Raw genomic sequence first — 18698 nt, forward strand, 5'->3', positions numbered from 1 at the left:
AGCTGGAATGACCTTGATGGAAACTGGCTTGAACATAGCTAGCTGGATTTCCATTATTGGCGCTATTTTATACTTTATCATCTGCTCATACAGCTTGGTGGTTGAGCAGAGAAAGGATCTTGGGTGATGACTCTCTGCAGTGTTGTCTTTGTGATTTGAATATTGCAACTACCTTGGCCTGACTCTAGGTATCTGCATTGATTTTGGTGTGAGAATTGGAAAAAAGTCAGGCAGTTACTCCTGTCCTGAAGTATAGAAATAGTTCTAATGAAAGGTCAGAGACCTGAAACATTAACTCTGTTTCTCTCTCCACAGATGTTGCCAGATCTGCTGTGTATTTCCAGCAGTTTTGTTTTTATTATAGAAATATTTCACTGGCTATACCATCGCTCCCTTTCCACATTTCAAAGTTTTTATGCCTATATTTCCCTCTTAAATATTGAGCTGTTCATTTTGGGATTTGCTGACTCTGGAGATCAAGTGGAGTTCGTGTTTGGTTTGGTTTTGTGCTTTATGGGCTGGTTTGCCATTTTCAAATGAATTGTTGTGCACCTTGGTTGGGAGAGACTGTGGCGATGTCCTGCTTTCAGCATGTCCCCAGGCCTCATGGTTTCCCACGAAAAAGATACCAGTCAAGCAGTTTTTTTTATTTGTTCAAGGGATGTGGGCATCGCTGGCTAGGCCAGCACTTATTGTTCATCCCTGGATAAGGGAGAACCAGTGGATGTAGTGTATTTATTTTCTCAAAAAGCATTCGCTAATGTGTCACACGAGGTTATTATAAAGCTTCAGGACTCATGGTATCAGGTGTAATATGTTAGCATGGATTGAGGATTGGTTTATGGACAGAAAACAGTAGGAATAAATGGGACATTTTCAGGTTGTCAGGTTGTGACTAGTGGGGTACCATAAGGATCAATACTTGGGCCTCACTATTTGCAATCTATATTAATGACTTGGGTGACTGAACTAAGTGTAATGTTATCAAATTTTCTGATAAATTAAGTGGGCAATTAAGTGGTGAGGACACAAAGTGAGTGCAGAGGGATAGAGATGGGTTGGGTAAGTGGGCTAGAACATGGCAGATGGAATACAAAGTGGCGTACTGTGGAATTATCCACTTTGTTAGGAAAAATAAAAATGCAGAATATTTTTTGAATGGTGAGAGACTGGGAAATATTTACATTTCGAGGGACCTGGCTGTCCTTGTACATGAAGCACAGAAAGTTAATATGCAGGTACAGTTAGCATTTAGAAAGGCAAATGGTATGTTAGCTTTTGTTACAAAGGGACTGGAGTATAAGAATAACAATGTTTTTTTTTAAACTAGAATTATATAGGGCATTCCTGAGGCTGCACCTGAAGGAATGTATGTAGTTTTGGTTGCCTTACCTAAGGAAGGACATATTTGCCTGAGAGGGAGTGCAATGAAGGTTCACTAGATTAGTTCCTTAAATGAAGGGATTGTCGGATGAGGAAAGATTGAGTTGACCAGGCCAATATTTCCTGGAGTTTAGAAGAATTAGAGGAGATCTAATTGAAACATATAAAATTGATTGACAGGTTAGATGCTGAAAAGATGTTTCCCCTGGCTGGTGAATCTAGAATACGGGGTCACAGTCCCATCATAAGGGGTCGACCATTAAAGATTGAGATGAGAAATTTCTTCACTCTAAATGTTGTGAATCTTTGGAATTCTCTACACCAGACAGCTATGAACGCTCAGTCATTGAGTATTCAAGACAGATGTTGATAGATTTTTGGGTAGTAAGGGAAGTAAATGCAGGAAGGTGACGTTGAGGTAGAAGATCAGCCATGAGCTTGTGAATGGCAGAGCAGGCTCAAAGGTTCAAATGGCCTAATCCTCCTCTTTCTTATGTTCTTGTGTTCTTACGGTAATGTGATTATTGGCTTTTCTGTCAAGGGAAAGTTGGCTGCCCATTTAAAGTTGCCACTGCATGATTTATAAGCAGAAACTACTGCTGTTTGGTTGAATTCAACCGTGATGAGTTCCATTTTACCATGGTGTTACACAGCAGTGTTTTTCACCAGTCTTTGGTCATGTTGTTATGACTGTGCGTTGCTCCCGCCTCGATCAATTCGGTCCCATCACGCCACAGGTTGTGGCATATTATTAAAGTTTTCTCACTCAGCTGGAAAACAGACAAATTAAATACTCTAGTGATATCCAGAATAAAACTGACCAAACCAGGTATCTTTAGACAACAAATTAACTATTAAAACTAAATCTTAAACACTATTAAGGTAAACCTAGATCTAAAGACCTTATAACTTATTTTAACCTAACTCCCCCATTCACACACACACTCAAAAATCAGTTAACCTGTTTCTTTTTTTTAAAATTCTGTTTTAAAAATTAGCTGTTTCTTAAGAATAAATAAATAATAGGGTTATGAGTCTTTGTGGTTTACATTCCTGTTGGTTTAGGTATGCTAGTGTAAAAATAATGAGATGCCACTTGAAGTCTCCACGCGGATTTGATGAAATAGCCTCTTCGTAGATAAGCATTCAAAACACTTCGGCTGCAGCAGGCATCAAACAGTTCTTTCAATGATGAGCACAGCAATAGGTCAACTTGAATTTTAAAACCGACAGTGTCTCAGTCAAAACTTGACTTCAACAATACAAGCGATCTCCTCAAAAGATTATTTCCTCCTTAGGCAATTAACTAGGCCTGTAGCTCCTTGTAGAATTTTTGCTGAGAAAAAGACAGCTCTTTTCTTTAGTAGCACACTTCGCTGGTGAGTCTCTCATAAAACTGGTTTCAGCCGTTTTTTACAGACTTATTACCATGTGACCTCTCTCCTGCTGTTGCCTCAGTAACAAGTGCAGCTGACACACTGTGCCTCAGAAGTCCAAAAGCTTTTCTCTGTCTTAAAGGTGCACTGTTTTTAACAGAGTCTTAAAGGCACACTGTTTTAATCCGAGGAGAAAAAAATACAGTTTCGTGACAGTGTACAAGTATCATGCTGCCATTATTGCTACTTTTGATGTGCACACAGTTGTGTGCATGCCAGGCATGTTTGGTGTTGCTGTCTGTCTGTCTCTCTTGCCAGCGCATGATGTCTGATTTTATTTCAAAAAGAACGCCAGCCTTCTCTGCATAGAGTTCCTCCATATTGAAGCTGATAATTTTGAATGGCATCTTTGGCTGAGGCCTTGAGAAGGACCATTTATGCTGGTGGTCTACACTTTCTCATCTGGGCTTGGTACGTACTGTCAGATTTGGGCTGTCCCATGTTTCTTTGCAATGGGAAATTAACAGGTGTCTTGTGAATGTATCTGATTCAATCTCATTTATAATGAGGGTAGGGATATTTCATATCACAGTCTCTTGGGTACCTTGTATTGCACAGCATTCAAAGTTCAATGGTCAGTGGTGTAGCCATTTCTGTGATGTGAAACATTGGTTGAAGTACATCTATCAGAGGTATTTGTAAAATTCACAGCATCATATGGAACATTGAGAGAAATAATTTTATGACTAATGCTATAATTATTTAAGTTAGATACATGGGCCCAAATATTAACCTGAAGGTGACCTCCTAGCCACTGGAGGGTTGGGTGGGAGAAGGTGGTGGTGGAAATGTGTTGGCGGGGGGCGGGGGGGGTACTTGGAAGTCAACTGAGCAGGGCACAATCTGCGATCTCAATGCATTTGAAGTGATTAATTTTGATCGGGCTTTGTGTCGCTAATCTGCGCAGCAGGCTTGATGTGCACTTGGTTGAATTCTCAGCTGTATTTAGAAGGATAGTGCACAAATAGAAATTGGAGGAGTTCAGAATAGATGGTGGACATAGGGCAAGGGCAGAACCCAGATTTAAGGAGGCATTGCTGGAATTACTGCTAGGTGCAGTCAGGAGGAGGGGGGGCATACTTTTACCCCACAATTGAAAACCTGCTGCTCTCAAAAAGGTATGGCCAGAGGTAGCTGAGGAGGTGAACAGTAGGAGTGTTGTGCCTAGGTCATGGAAGCAATGTAGGAAGCCGTTTAATGACCTAACCTGGCCAGGAAAAGTGTGTGTATTTGTTGATTCAATTAATTTCTCTTCTTTAAGCCCCCCTCCCCCATCCACCATCACTCTTCCTTGCTATAAGTGTTCTCCATCAAATCACTCCTCTCACCCACTCAACTTTCAGTAACACCCAGCCTTCACTTTCTCTGCAGTTCATCATCTCCCCATTTATCCATCCACTGATGCCACTCACCCTAATCCTTATGCAATGTGATGCATTTGTCTCATAGTCAATCTCACCAAATGCACTGTATCCATTGGGTGAAGACATTGCCTTCACTCAAGCACAAATTTGTTTTATCGCCCCTTGTAGAAGAGAGTACAAAATGCAATGGAAAGCGGGCTGCCACAAATAATACAGCTAACAGGTTCAGGGGAAGACGCCCTGGATATAAGTGGCATACCTGCCTCCTCCTCAGTTGGAGATAGAGAGACAGGGAGCTCGCAGATAACTTTCAGATGCATATCTGCTGACTTCGTTTTATTAATGATTGACTATGACAAGACTGAGTATTGTTGCGGACATGTGGTAAAGGGTGTGGGTGATTCCCGCTGTCCATCTCCCAACTGACTGCAATCTTATTTTGCTTGAAATGATGAGTTAGGCCAAGTGTTTTACTTGCCAAATAAAGAGACAATGACAGGTTTTCTTTAAGTTTAAAACAGAAGATTAAGTATTTTATTGAACAATATTCATTCCCCGAAATGTTCGCAACACCACTCATGCACGCATTTACTCTCAGGCACTCTCTAAGATAGATGGTAAAGGGTAAGGTTTGAAGGTCTGTTCGGTGTTCATGGTTTTCAGTCAACCTGTTGAATCTTCTGAGTAGAACAGTCTCTTTTAAAGGTGCAGGCCTAGGTTGTTTGTAGTCTTGACTTGTTGAGGTGTTCTGGTGGTTAAGATTTCAGATTGGAGGTGGTGGTCACTTTCAGCTCTCTGCTGCAGCACCTTGAAGAGTAGAATTAGCAGCAGACTGCTTCCTTGCCTATAATAAAAACAGAAAGTGCTGGAAATACTCAGCAGGTCTGGAAGCATCTGTGGAGAGATGCTGCCAGACCTGCTGAGTATTTCCAGCACTTCCTGTTTTTATTTCAGATTTCCAGTATCTGCAGTATTTTGCTTTTATTTTACTGCTTCCTTGACTAGCTGGACTTCTTTCCACAGCAACTGGCTGGACTGCTTTTCTGTGATGTTCTTGTGATCGCTCCCTCTCTGTCCAGAGGGTTACTTTTTCCATTCACAGTTCATTAACATTTCTGGTACCTGACATTTTTTCTCTCCTGGTATGACTACACAGTGGGCCAGGGTGTGGAATCCATGGCCATCCATTAATATCTGGATGAGTATGATCCTGTTATAATGTGGCTACTTCGCAGTTTCTTCGTTTCGGAAGAACCTATTCAGTTCAGGAATGTCTCTTAATGGTTTCAGGATGGGTGTAATTGACACCTCATAGCCTGGAATGTATCCTTTTTGTCTTTGACAGATACTGAGGCAGTGTTTGAATACACAGGCCAGGTTGTCTAACCTTTGGCAGCCATCTTTTGCAGCATTGTCCACCTTTTTTTTTAAAAGGTAAAGTCAATTTTAAAGAGTCCACCTTGAATAAAGTTTGCATCTTAAAAGTAGGAATATGATATGACAGTATGGTGATTGTCAGGATTATGACTTTGCCATGATTAAATCATATCCCTTTCTTTCGTCTTCCAGGGACTTCAGGCTTAAAGCAAGTCTCACAGGACATCCACCAGGATGGTTCCTCAGAGAACCTCATTCCTTCTGAGGGTGCGCCATCACAGGATGTACAGCTATGCATCAGCACAAATACTCACGTTTCTTGGGTCCGCTTAGACAGTTAGTTGGGTTTTCACCTGGTGATTTACAATTCACGTGAGCATGCGCCGACACTGGTGGCAAGGATATCTGGCGAGTCCACATCAGGAAGTTCTCTCCATGTTCTGCTCAGCTGAACACAAATGCTGAACCCAGGGGAACATTGTTGAGAAAGGCAATGCTAGAGTTGCAACAGCAGCTTATAGCAAGGTACTGACAGATGTGCCATGTACACTCTCCACAATAGCGGGGAGGATGGAGGAGTCCAACTTGATCACTGGTGCATTGGTGCCTTAGGGAATTGTCAAGTATGTCTGCCATGGAGAGAGATCCACCTCCATGGAACTTCTACCAAGGCTCTCAAATGAGTCCATGCAGGCCATGACCACTGCAGTGCAGACTTTAGATTTCAACTTGTCTGCCACCTTAAACAGGATGACAGTTGTCTTATCTGAGGCCTTACAACACAGCACTGATCTTCACGAATCTGGTCTGCAGCAGAGTGATAGGAGTGATGCAGCTCCCAGGATAGTGAAAGGGGATGTGGAAGTGGGAAAGTGCTCCCACTTCTCACCCGTTGCCTCTCCTCAGCCCGTACTCGATATGCTGCCTCAGGTGCAGGTGGGGCTCAGGCTCCAAAAGTCAGGGTGTAGGCCAAAAGCATCTCAGGAGTAAGGGCATGGATCTGAGCTGCCTGCCATGTGGTTGAAAAACAGTTTAGTGAAAAGCGAGGGAACGGCAGGGGGGAGGTTGGTACTGGTGGTGGAAAGGGACTGCAGAAGTTCTGTTGTGATGTTTCACACTAGATGAGCCTTAGCGATATTGGGGCATTTTGGTCAGTAATGGAAGCAGCTGGTCTGGCAATGGCTGCCCCATCGTCATTCTCCTCCTCTATGTTCTTCTCACCCAAAGATGAGTAATGAGCCACTTGTTCCACATCATCTGCAGTTTTCTCTGCTGCACAATGTTGTGCAGAATGCAACACACCACTAGCATTCTGACTCCCTGGCTGGTAAGTACTGAAGGACACCTCCAAACCTATCCAGGCACTTAAAGTGCATCTTTGACCTTCTGATAGCTTGCTCGTTGATGCACTTAGTTGTCATGTGGCTGTCATTGTAGCATTCCTATGCCTCATTGCTGGGTTTCCCATAGGAGTCACGAGCTAAGTTTGAAATGGGTATCCTTTGTCCCTGACTAGTCTGCTTCTTGGAACAAAAAGGTCTGGCCTGTTGCACTACTGCAGTATGAAGGCATGACAGCACCCAGGAAATCTACCAAAGATCTGCATGAACCTTTTCTTGTGTTGCACACCAGCTGTGCATTGATAGACAAATATTCTTTGCAGTTTATAAAAACTCCTGGATGCTGTGGTGGTTCTTGGATTGCCATGTGCGTGCAGTCGCCCTGTACCTGTGCAGTGTTTTGCAGGACACAGCGCACCACTAATAGAGAGGCCAATCCAAGTGCCCATTCGTCTGGCTATTGTGATCGCAGGAAATTTACACAATTGCCCCAACAAACAGGCCATCAGTGACCTGTCTTATGTATCTCCCAGCTGACTGGGCGATCCTGGATATGCCATTGGTTGAGCCCTGGGAGGATCCAGAGGTGAAACATTGGCCAGTTGTCACCTTCACAGTCACTGGTAATGAGTGGCCACCAGGTCCAGCAGGGAGCAGGTTGTCTTGTTGGAAGGTGCAGATGTCTGCCATTACTTGACGCAGCAATCTCAGCCTGCAGAAGCACTGCTCTTCCAAGAGGCCAATGAAGCAGAGTTTCTGTCTATAAATTGTGCTTCAAAGTTAGTGCCTATTGTGACCTTGGCCCCTCTTTTGTGCGCCTCCCTCCTATGCATGTGCTGATCCCACCACAGAACATCGCTGCCCTGGATGGTGATGCTCTTCCTCTTCTGATGTGCTGTCAAACACATCCAGGGTGCTTTCCATCCTGATCTTGTCAATCGAAATTATCAAAGGTTTAAAGAAGCTGTATCCACACAAGCCAGATGTCTCTGCCAGACATTTACCAGAGGGAACTGTGACAGCAGTAGCAGTAAGTGAGCCTTTATTCAGATGGGGCAATGAAAAGTTAAAATACCCACCTGAACTACTGAAATTCATGTCTATTTCCCAATGCTCAGGAAACCTGTTAAAGTTAAAGCGCAAGTTAAAAGCAATGTTGAAAATACTTCGTTTCCTAAGGATGTTAATTGTTCCATAAGTGAATGCCCACATCTAATTATGAAATCTCTGACTTTGGTGAGTAGGTTTCTCTCGGGCATCCAAATGCACCTACATTAAACCTGGAAGTGGGCTGTTGGAGGCGGGTTGCACTCACACTGGGGGGAGAAAAAATCAAATATGTTTACCTACCCCCACCTGTTCTTGGGGGTTAAATTTCCCTCTATTAGCTCTACACACTCCAGCATGACTCTGTTAGCCTTACTGTTTGACAGCTTATGTAGACGTTCATTTGTAGAGTTCAGTTTTAATAGGTGCTGTTATGATAGTTTGAAGCGGCATAAAAAGCACTAAAAAGGCAAACGTATCTTTAGTTCTTCTGTAAAGCAACTCGATTTCTTCTGCCCCCCCCCAACAGTAAATTTAACCACCCTCCAGAGACCACCTGTTGCAGTAGTGTGATTTTTTTTTTCTATTCTCTGTACTAGTTCCCCTCTGACCTGTGAGTGAGATTACCAACTTGTACAGCCATGTGGGTAGTTTTGTGTTGTCAGCCTTTGCCTAATAGAAAGTCCTTTCACATAGGATCTGTAAGAAGAGGAGGCTTTTATCCTTGAGCAAAGACTTGGTTTGGAATTCGGAAGTCTATTTTTCACGGAGTCATTGCCCTCTGGAACAGATTACAAAAGCATGTGATGTGTATGAGTTACCTACTGCCCTTCAAAAGGGAGCTGGACAGGTTCCTGAGAAAGGAGCACATTAAAAACAGCAAGTTGCTAATTAGCTGGGAGTATGCGTTACGGACTACTGTAATATTCTGGAGCATTGCCTGATTTCCCTAGTGAGTCGAAGAGGAATTTCCCAGAGGCTTTTCCAATTTGGCACAGTTTCTTTTTTTAACACTGTTGTTTTGCCTGTTTCAGGAGATAGCCTGATTGGGGTATGGGGTGAATGACAGACCAGATTATGTTTTCCCATTTCTCCTTTCATAAATATCCTGTTTTTCTGGGCATAATTTTGAAACAAAATTCAAAATCTCAAGGACATTAAGGGAACCAAGGGATATGAGAATAGGGTGGGAAAGTGGAGTGGAGTGGAGTTGAGGTAGAAGATCAGCCATGATCATCATGAATGGCGGATCTAGCTCCAGGGGCCATATATCCTACTCTTGCTCCTATTTCTTATGTTCTTAAAAGGTGGTCTATTTACCCATTTGGCCCCCCCAGCCCTGAATATTTGGTCATTTTAATTGTGGCCAATCAGGCTGACTCCAATTAGTGTCTGATAGAAACATTGCTGGTACTTCATTGCTTTGAGTAATGCTGAGACATTTCTCTCAGAAGGGAAGAAAAAAGCCCTGTCTGGAATCGCAACGCAGTAAAATATAACATTGATGGGAAAGAATGTGTTACACTGCCCTGAAGAAGTTTTTGGTCAGCAGATACTGAAGACCTTTTCACCAAGGTTATGCTCAGTTTCCATTCATAAATCACTGTCTTAAGATTGTTGACATTCCGTGCAGATCCATTCTTGAAGCAGTCAATCTATTTTGACAGCTCATTCTTGGGGAGCTTTGCTGCCAAGAAATTGTTAAAATACAGACTTTATTTTGTTGCCAGCAAAATGATGCAAGAAAAGCTGAGCAGCTTTTTTCATCTTTCTTCCAGGTCTTGAAAAGTGTATATTTTTCTTAAAACTGTAGCTTTTAAAAACAAATTATGAAAGCAATAGGTGGTCACGTATTTCATTTCAGAAAAGGATATGTTATCTTACTCAAAAGAGCAGGATCAGGAATTGGAATTACTTCTCACTTTGGGATCCGCAATGAGCACTTAATTGACAATATTTCTTTATCCCAGTGTTAGAAGAGCAACCTTTGCTGCACCAAGCATGTTTCCTGCTTTCTACCCGAACTATTCTTGCCTTTCTGAATGAGCATATTTGTTTGTGCCAGACAGTGGGCAGCTTTTTTTTGCTGTGGGCCTGCACCAACGAGAAATCTAGGTGAAAGCCCAAAACACCATCAAGGTTTAACAAAGTAGGAAATGAGGTAAATCGGGATGTAATAATTTAGGGAGCGGTATTGTAGTGGTAATGTTACACGACTAGTAATCTAGAAGCCCAGACTCATGCCCCAGAGACATGGGGCTGGATATTATGGTGGGCAGGGGGAGCCGTCCACCGGCCGAAAAGTTGGTGGCGATCCTGCCTCTGCTGGGCTTGGGGATCAAGACCAGATTTTACGGTCCCCAGGCCCTTAATTGGTTTTGGTTAGGACTTCCACTTCATTGAGGCAGGAAGTTCCACCTAATGGAGCTGCCGGCCAATCAGTGGGCCAGCAGCGCCACCGGGAGCGGTTACCACTGCTGGGACTGCAATCCAGCTTCAGAATGAAGTTGACAGACAGCACGGGAGACGAGGTAGGTTTTTGGGGCCTTGCCGGGGGCGATTGGTTGGGCCCCGGCGAGGCAAGGCGGGGTCTGTTGTGGGTGGGGGGGTGAGTGGCGGTGGGTGCAGGGGTGGTTGGGGCCTTCGGGGTGACCCTTCATAGGGCACAGGGTACCCGATCAGGAGGGCTCCCGCTCCCCCCCGCTCCCCCAGCTGCTGGGAAGGCTGCCTAGTTTTATTAGGAGGCTTTTCTGAAGCCTCAGCCACCCGCCAGCCAACTGTAAAATCACTGTGGCGCTGGCCCTTAAGTAGCTGTTAATTGGCTGCCTAAGGGCCTTGATTGGCCTGGGGTGGGCAGGGCCATTTCTCGCAGCCACCGCCCCACGTAAATTGGCAGCACTTTCTGTTTTTATTAAAGCAGAGGACCAACCCTGGTTCAATGAGGAACGTCGAAGAGCATGCCAGGAGCAAAACTGGGCATACCTAAATATGAGATGCCAAACTGACGAAGCTGCAACACAGGACTACATGTGTGCTAAACAGTGGAAACAGCATGCTATAGACTGCTAAGCAATCCCACAACCAGCGAATCAGATCAAAGCTCTACAGTCCTGCCACATCCAGTCATGAATGGTGCCAGACAATTAAATACATAACGGGAGGAGGAGGCTCCACAGACATCCTCATCCTCAATGATGGAAGAGCCCAGCATGTCGGTGCAAAAGACAATACAAGGCATTTGCAAACATCTTCAGCCAGAAGTGCTGGGTGGATGATCCATCTTGACTGCCTCCTGAGGTCCCCAGTGTCACAGATGCCAGTCTTCAGCCAATTCAATCCACTCTTGATTTCAAGAAACGGCTGAAGGCACTGGATACAGCAAAGGCTATGGACCCTGACAACATCCCAGGTGTACTCCTGAAGACTTGTGCTCCAGAACTAGCTGCACCCTTAGCCAAGTTGTTTTAGTACAGTGACAACACTGGCATCTGCCCGACACTATAGTAAATTGCCCAGGTTTGTCCTATCCATAAAAGCAGGGCAAATCCAATCTGGCCAGTTGCCACCCCCATCAGTTTACACTCAATCATCAGCAAAGTGGTGGAAGGTGTTGTCGACAGAGCTATGAAGAGCACTTACTCAGCAATAATTTGCTCATTGATACAGTTAGGGTTCTGCCAGGGCCACTCAGCTCCAGACCTCATCACGGCCTTGGTCCAAACATGAACAAAAGAGCTTAATTCTGGAGGTGAGATGAGAGTGACTGCCCTTGACATTAAGGCAACGTTTGACCAAGTGTGGCATCAAGGAGCACTAGCAAATTTGAAGTCAACGGGAATTGGGGTGAAAACTGGAGCCATACCTAGCACAAAAAAAGATGGTTGTGGTTGTTGAAGGCCAATCATCTCAGCCGCACAAAATCACTGCAGGGTTTCCTCAGGGTGGTGTCCTAGGCCCAACTATCTTCAGCTGCTTCAATAACCTTCTCTCCAACATAAGGTCAGAAGTGGGGATGCTCGCTGATGATTGCATGATGATCAGTACCATTTGTAACTCCTCAGGTACTGAAGCAGTCCATGTCCACATGCAGCAAGACCTGGACAACAATCAGGCTTGGGCTGATAAATGGCAAGTAACATTCACCCCACGCAAGTGCTGGGAAATGACCATCTCCAACAAGAGAGAATCTAATCTTCCCATGACATTCAACAACATTACCATCGCTGAATCCCCACCATCAACATCCTAGGGGTTACCATTGACCAGAAACTTAATTGGACCAGCCACACACATTCTGTGGCTACAAGAGCAGTCAGAGACTGGGAATCCTACAGCGAGTAACTCACCTCCTGACTCCCCAAAGCCTGCCTACCATCTACAAGGCATAAGACAGGAGTGTGATGGAATACTCTTCACTTGCCTGGATGAGTGCAGCTCAAGAAGTTCAACGCCATCCAGGACAAAACAGCCCGCATGATTGGCACCCCATCTGCAGCAATGTTTACCATATACAAGATGGACTGCAGCAACTTGCCAAGCCTCCTTTGGCAACATTTTCCAAGCCTGCAACCTCTATCACCTAGAAGAGCAAGGGCAGCAGACGCATGAGACCATCACCACCTGCAAGTTCCCCTCCAAGTCACACACCATCCTGACTTGGCACTATATTGATGGTCCTTCACTGTCGCTGGATCAAAATCCTGAAACCCCCTCCCTAACAGCACTGTGGGTGTCCCAACACCACATGGACTGTAGCAGTTCAAGGGCACCTTCTCAAGGGCAATTAGGGATGGGCAATCAATGTTGGCTTTGCCAACAACACTCACATCCATGAAGATTATAGGAGGAAGGAGTGACCAAGAGAAATAAGGGGTTCTGCAGGTCCAGGGAAAGAATGAATTGGAGCAGAATAAGCCTTGCTTTCAACACATCTTAAATGCAGAAAGGAAGACACATGTAGGATAGTGTATCAGCAGTTTGTGGAGAACAAGAATGAAGAGTTCAGAGTACTGAATCATTACGATACATAAATAGAACAGACTAAAAAAGTTGCAATGGTGACAAGTCGGAGGCTAGAGGTGAGAAACGATTGTTGATTTGGAAGGGATTTGAAACTGTCTGCACTCAGTGCACATGGGTCATTTCAGGGAATAGATACCTAAGGAAGCATTTGTTCCATTGTGAGGAATGAATTTGGACCCAAGTTTCAGAGGAAAAATAGTAATGTGCCTAAACTATTGTGCTCCCCTACCTATTGTTACAAGAATGCAGAAACACAGAAGGGAATTTCTGTTTTGCATTTTGCTTTCTTTGAGGCCTCAAAATTTCTCAAATACTACATGTTTTACCTACGTTGGAATGTGTCACAAAAATGTAAACAGTAAATTACCAAAATATGAACTGGCCTGTTTATATTTCATATTTTTCAATGAAATTTCACCAGGATACTGTAGGTGGCAGCAGTACTTTAGTGTGATCACTGTCTTGAATTGGAGAACAGTTTTTCCAAGAAATATCTTGGAAATTTCAAGAACAAATACTTTCCAGTTAATCCTTTATCCAAGTAATCAAGTTGCTGGCAATCTTTAATTTAGTCCTAATTGGGCTTACACTAATTTCGTCCTAATCGCTTTAGACCAGAAGAAAGATAGCTGCTTATTGCATAGCTTATTTTCAACTATGTAAAACTGCCAGTTCAAGAAATTTCTAATTAAGTGACAAAACCTCTTCCAGTTTTGGGCATTAACATCCCTGATAAACAGAATTGTAATCTGTTTATTAAATAGCATATATATTGAAGTGTGCCCAATCTGCGATAAAATCAGAGCATCCTGTGTGTGCAGCAAGTATAACGCTGCCATGTCCATATGCTGGTGAGATTTAATATGTCCCTTAGCCCGAGCGATTGTGCGAGTTCTTTACTCAGAGTGGTTTGAATGTGGAACTCGCTACCATAAGGAGTAGTTGAGGCGAATAGCATAGATGCATTTAAGGGGAAGCTATATAAACACATGAGGGAGAAAGGAATAGAAGGATATGCTGATAATATTAGATGAAGTAGAATGGATGGAGGCCAGTTTTAGTCAAATGACCTGGTTCTGTGATGTAGACTTGATTCCATGTAGTAAAGCAGAAAGATTAATTTTGCTTGCACTTGGATTTTTAAAATTTAAACTTCAGATTGATTGTGGGGATGGCTTATTCATTTGTTTTTCCTGCAGTTTTGTGCGACCTTTCTTAAGGATTGTTTGATTAATTTGCTGGAATGCCAGAGCAGTATTTTCCAGAAGCCAAAACAAATTTGGTATCTACCCAAACATTCCTGTAGAATGCGCTGTTCTCTATTTTAGACATGGGTAGATCACTAGCAAGCAACACTGTTCTATTAGGGGTACTGAGAAAGCAAAGTGAAGACCAACGCATTTGAATAGCAAAGTTTCAAAAAGTAGACTTGGTCTTTTTTGTTGTCTTTACATTTTTTTGGGTCTGTTCCATAAATTGGGTGCATATTCCAAAACAATATTCTAGAACCACAGGCGAATTATTGGGAAGATAATTGCCAGTGGCATTCCTGAAACCTTTATTAAAAAAAAGCTTTGAGATTTGTCCCTTGTTTCTTGGCACAAAATTCAGTTCATAACATGAAAAATCTATCTGCTGACGAGATCCAATAATTTAAAGGTTACTTTACATGCATTGATGAAGATAACCAACAAGCAATGTGAAGTGGGGCATTTCTGGCCAGTTACTGCATTGAAAATAAATTGATCTCTTGGAAATAAATCATTCATTTTGTCATGAGGGAATTGCACAAATGTCAACTGATAGTAAATGCTGACAGGTAAATTACCATTGTTTCAAAAAAACATTAGTAATGTGCTTAGTCCTTCATTTTGGGGTTCCATTCTTTAAAAAATGTTATAGTTTTAAAAGCCCCAACACTTGTTGTGAATCTCTTGAAATAATTTTCACAAACTTTTAATTTGAAATTCTTCCTTCATACCAAAGCTGTCATTCAGCTCTCTGTCGATCTTGTATCACCTGTTTTCATGTTCAGGTTTCAAAGTTGCATATTGCTATTCGGGATGTTGACTAAACTAAATCAAATTAATTTCACTGATTTTAACAATGATTCTTTTGTTGCCACGTGTGTTGTCATGCAGGCCCCCACCTGCCAAGAATGGGGTCGTAACAGAAATTTGGGTGCTCGCGTCTAGAATTTCATCCACAGACAAACAAAAGAAATTGGAAGTGCGAAGCTAAATTGTTCCCAATCAAAAAAGAGCAAGATTAATACAGGTTTTCTTGTGGTTCTGTGTGATTGAATACTAATATGTCTGCAACTGAAGCCTGTAGCTCTACAAGCCAGGGTGAAGTAACTTGGGATAAGTTAAAAGCACTGTCTATGGAGGGGTTGAGAAAAATGGCTGAGCAGTGTGGGATCACTGTATGTGGCGAGAAAGTCTGAACTCCTAAGGCTAGTGGCCCAGCATTTTTCCCTTGAATCTGCAGAAGCAGTGTTAGAAACAGACTCCGACAGGGTAGTGTTAGCGAATATACAATTGGAACAGAGGAAACTTGAATTTGAGGAAAGAGAGAGGGAGAGAGAGCCTTCCAAAAAGAACGTGAAGAAAATGAAAGGCAGGACAGAGTGAAAGACAGGAGAAGGAACGAGAGAGAGAGGAGAAAGAATATTCCAGAAAGAATCTGTAGAAAGAGAGTTGAGGCGGCTTGAGTTAACTAGGGGGCGACAGAGTAACTCCAGTCAAATCATGGCCAATACGGAGAAGCATAATCCAGGGATGGGTACAAAATTGCTAAAACTTGCCCAACTAATTCCGAAATTCAATGAGGAAGATGTGGAAGTGTTTTTTGTCTTTTGAGAAACTGGCAAGGCAGCTAAAATGGCCAGCTGAGGCCTGGTCTCTTTTAATACAAAGCAAGCTAACTGGAAAAGCCCATGAGGTTTATTCCTTGTTGCCAGATGAGAGTTCATCACATTATGAACTGACCAAAAATGCTATCCTCGGGGCATATGAATTAGTACCCGAAGCCGACCGCCAAAAGTTTATAACCCTCAGAAAGCAAGCTAATCAAACTTGTCTGGAGTTTGAAAGAAGTAAGCAGCTGGCTTTTGACCAGTGGCTGAGGGCTGTTAAAGTTGAGCTCAGCTATGTAAACCTCAGAGAAGTAATTCTGTTAGAGGAATTTAATAACTCTCTCCCACTCTCAATAAAGACCCATGTAGAGGAGCAGTGGGTTCAGGGAGCCCGGCAAGCGGCCGTTCTGGCCGACGAGTTTGCTTTAATTTATAAGTTGGTTTCTCGGGAAAACCTTTCCGAATCACCTCCACCAATCTGAAAAGGGCAAAGGGTGGGAAGGTGATCTCTGCCCAGGCAGTCCTAGGAGAGAAAGGAAAGCAGGAGACACAGGGGGCCCTCCTCCAGCCAAAAAGAAAGGTGCTGTGAACAAGAGTGAGACTCGGAGACCAGTGTGCTTCCATTGTAATAAAGCAGAACATTTAAAAGCTGGCTGCTGGAAACTAAAGGGAAAACTGATTGGGTTAATCAGGACACACCTGCTCAGTGAAGATGGGACCCTAATGGAAAGCACAGCAGGACAAGCTGTGGCTTTAACTGTAGTAAGAGTGCAACCCAGGAAGCTTACTATGGCTAGTGCAGGAAAAGTTAATAGGATTCCTGAAGGTTATCAGGGTTTTGTGTCTGAAGGGAAAGTAACCCCATAGCCCTCGAGTGGGGTAAGCACGCCCATAGTAATTCTCAGGGACACGGGGACCACTAGATCCCTTTTACTGGGAAAAGGCCTGACCTTTCCCCAGAGAATGCAGTGAACACCAAAATGGTGGTGAATGGTATTGGCGGGCCGTGCATGCCTGTACCTGTACATCAGGTGCACTTGGAGTGCGACCTAGTTTCGGGACCGGTGACTGTAGGGATTATCCCTAGTTTGCCTGTGGACGGGATTCACCTGCTCCTAGGTAATGATCTGGCGGGGGTGAAGGTGGTAGCACCCCCAGTAGTGAAAGAAAGATCAGAAGAGGTCAGAGAGACGGGGCAGTGGCAGGAGACGGTCCCCTGTAGTGTCCCTGAATGTGTAATGAATCAGGCCATGATCAAACCAGCTCCCCCAGAGGAGACTCCATTGACACTGCAGGAAGATGACCATGAGATCTGTCTGTCCGAGACTTTCTTTGGAAAGTTAGAGACCCAGTGAATAAATTAAATGGATTTTCCCTAGCTGAGGCTCAGCAAGCCAACCCAGTATTGCGAGAGTTAGCACAGGCTGCCCAGTCTGAAAGTGAAGCAGAGGGAGTCCCTGATGCTACTATTTAAAGAATGAGGTACTGATGAGGAAATGGAGTTCTCCTCACAGACCTGAGGGCAAGGAGTGGACAGTAGTTCCCCAGTTAGCGGTGCCACAGAGGTACCGGGGAGAAATATTTAGAAGGGCCCACGAGACTATAGTGGCTGTACATGCCGAGATACGAAAGACCAAAGCCCGCATAAGACAGCAGTTTGACTGGCCAAAACTCCGCAAAGATGTGGTGGAGTACTGCAGGTTGAGGGGAAACCCCAACGTGCAGTGAAACCTGCACCTCTAAGTCCTGTACTGGTGTTAAGAGGATCCTCCAGCAGAGGGCTGGTGAACAGTAAGGGACCCTGCCAAAAACAAAAGGGAACAGGCAGACACACGACTGAAAAAAGTTTAGAAAGGGAAGGGGAAAAAGTGACCAAGAGGGCAGGTTAAAGGAAGTTCGGGAGGAATCCTGGATGAAAACCCCTACTGTCTGGTCAACCAACCACGAAAAATTTGAAATGCTAGACCCCACATCCTCCTATGTAAGTGCAGACTCTCGAAGCACCCCACCAGAGTTGCAAACAGCATTTACAGGGAGCTACAGAGACAAAGAGAGACCTCCAAGGGGCAGAGAAACAGTGAGGGTGATGCCTCACCTAGTTGAAGTGCTACAGAAAAGTGCAGTCGTCTGCACAAATACCTGCAGGTAGGAGTGTCCCAGAGAACAAAGGGGCATTTAACAAAGAATCCTCCCCGACAGTCAGAGGAAAAGGGAACCACCCATCCCCTGAAACCAAAAGCCTTTGCACAACTCAACAAAGCATTTAAAAAAAAGAGTTCAGGAAAGACCCACCCACGACGAACTCTCCTGGAAAAAACCTTACACCAACAAGAACAAAACCCTAGGCAGTCATGACAATGGGCAAACTGAAGAAAAGCTTCTCCAAAGAACCACATGGTTACTGGGATGCCAAAAAGGGGAAATTAAAGCAGCATTGGCACCCAGAAAAGACAATTTTAATAGGCTTTAAGATTGATGAATGAATGGAAATGAATGAGAGAAATGCATGTTTTTTCTTTCTGAATCTTGTATTTCTCTCAAACCTTTTAATGAAATGTGCCATTTCTTTTCAAATTGCATTTCATTCTCCTGGGTGTGGCAGTGTCATGCAGGCCCCCACCTGCCAAGAACAAGGCACTCATATTTTGCCACATGAACATTAATTTTTAATCTGTTACTGGAGTAAAGAAAGAACTTGTTTTTTTAAAAAAAAGACCTTTGACTGGAAAGACATTTGCATAGTTACAGCTATACTTGGAAAGGACAAAGGGGCCACTCCCTGCTCCAATTTAATCCACTATGGACTTCCCAAATTAACTGCTAAGATGGCCAAATACACAAACAGATGTGGTCAGACCAGTTTAGTCACATG

General features: G+C 43.7%; 1 protein-coding gene across 11 annotated transcripts in view; it reads left to right on the forward strand.

Moving 5' to 3' along the window:
• The window catches only part of pms1 (PMS1 homolog 1, mismatch repair system component), a 117165-nt gene that overhangs the window by 35652 nt on the left and 62815 nt on the right, over positions 1 to 18698 (forward strand). The window lies entirely within an intron of this gene.

Source organism: Heterodontus francisci, chromosome 7 (genome assembly GCF_036365525.1).
Source record: "Heterodontus francisci isolate sHetFra1 chromosome 7, sHetFra1.hap1, whole genome shotgun sequence".
In the NCBI taxonomy this organism is placed as follows: Eukaryota; Metazoa; Chordata; class Chondrichthyes; order Heterodontiformes; family Heterodontidae; genus Heterodontus; species Heterodontus francisci.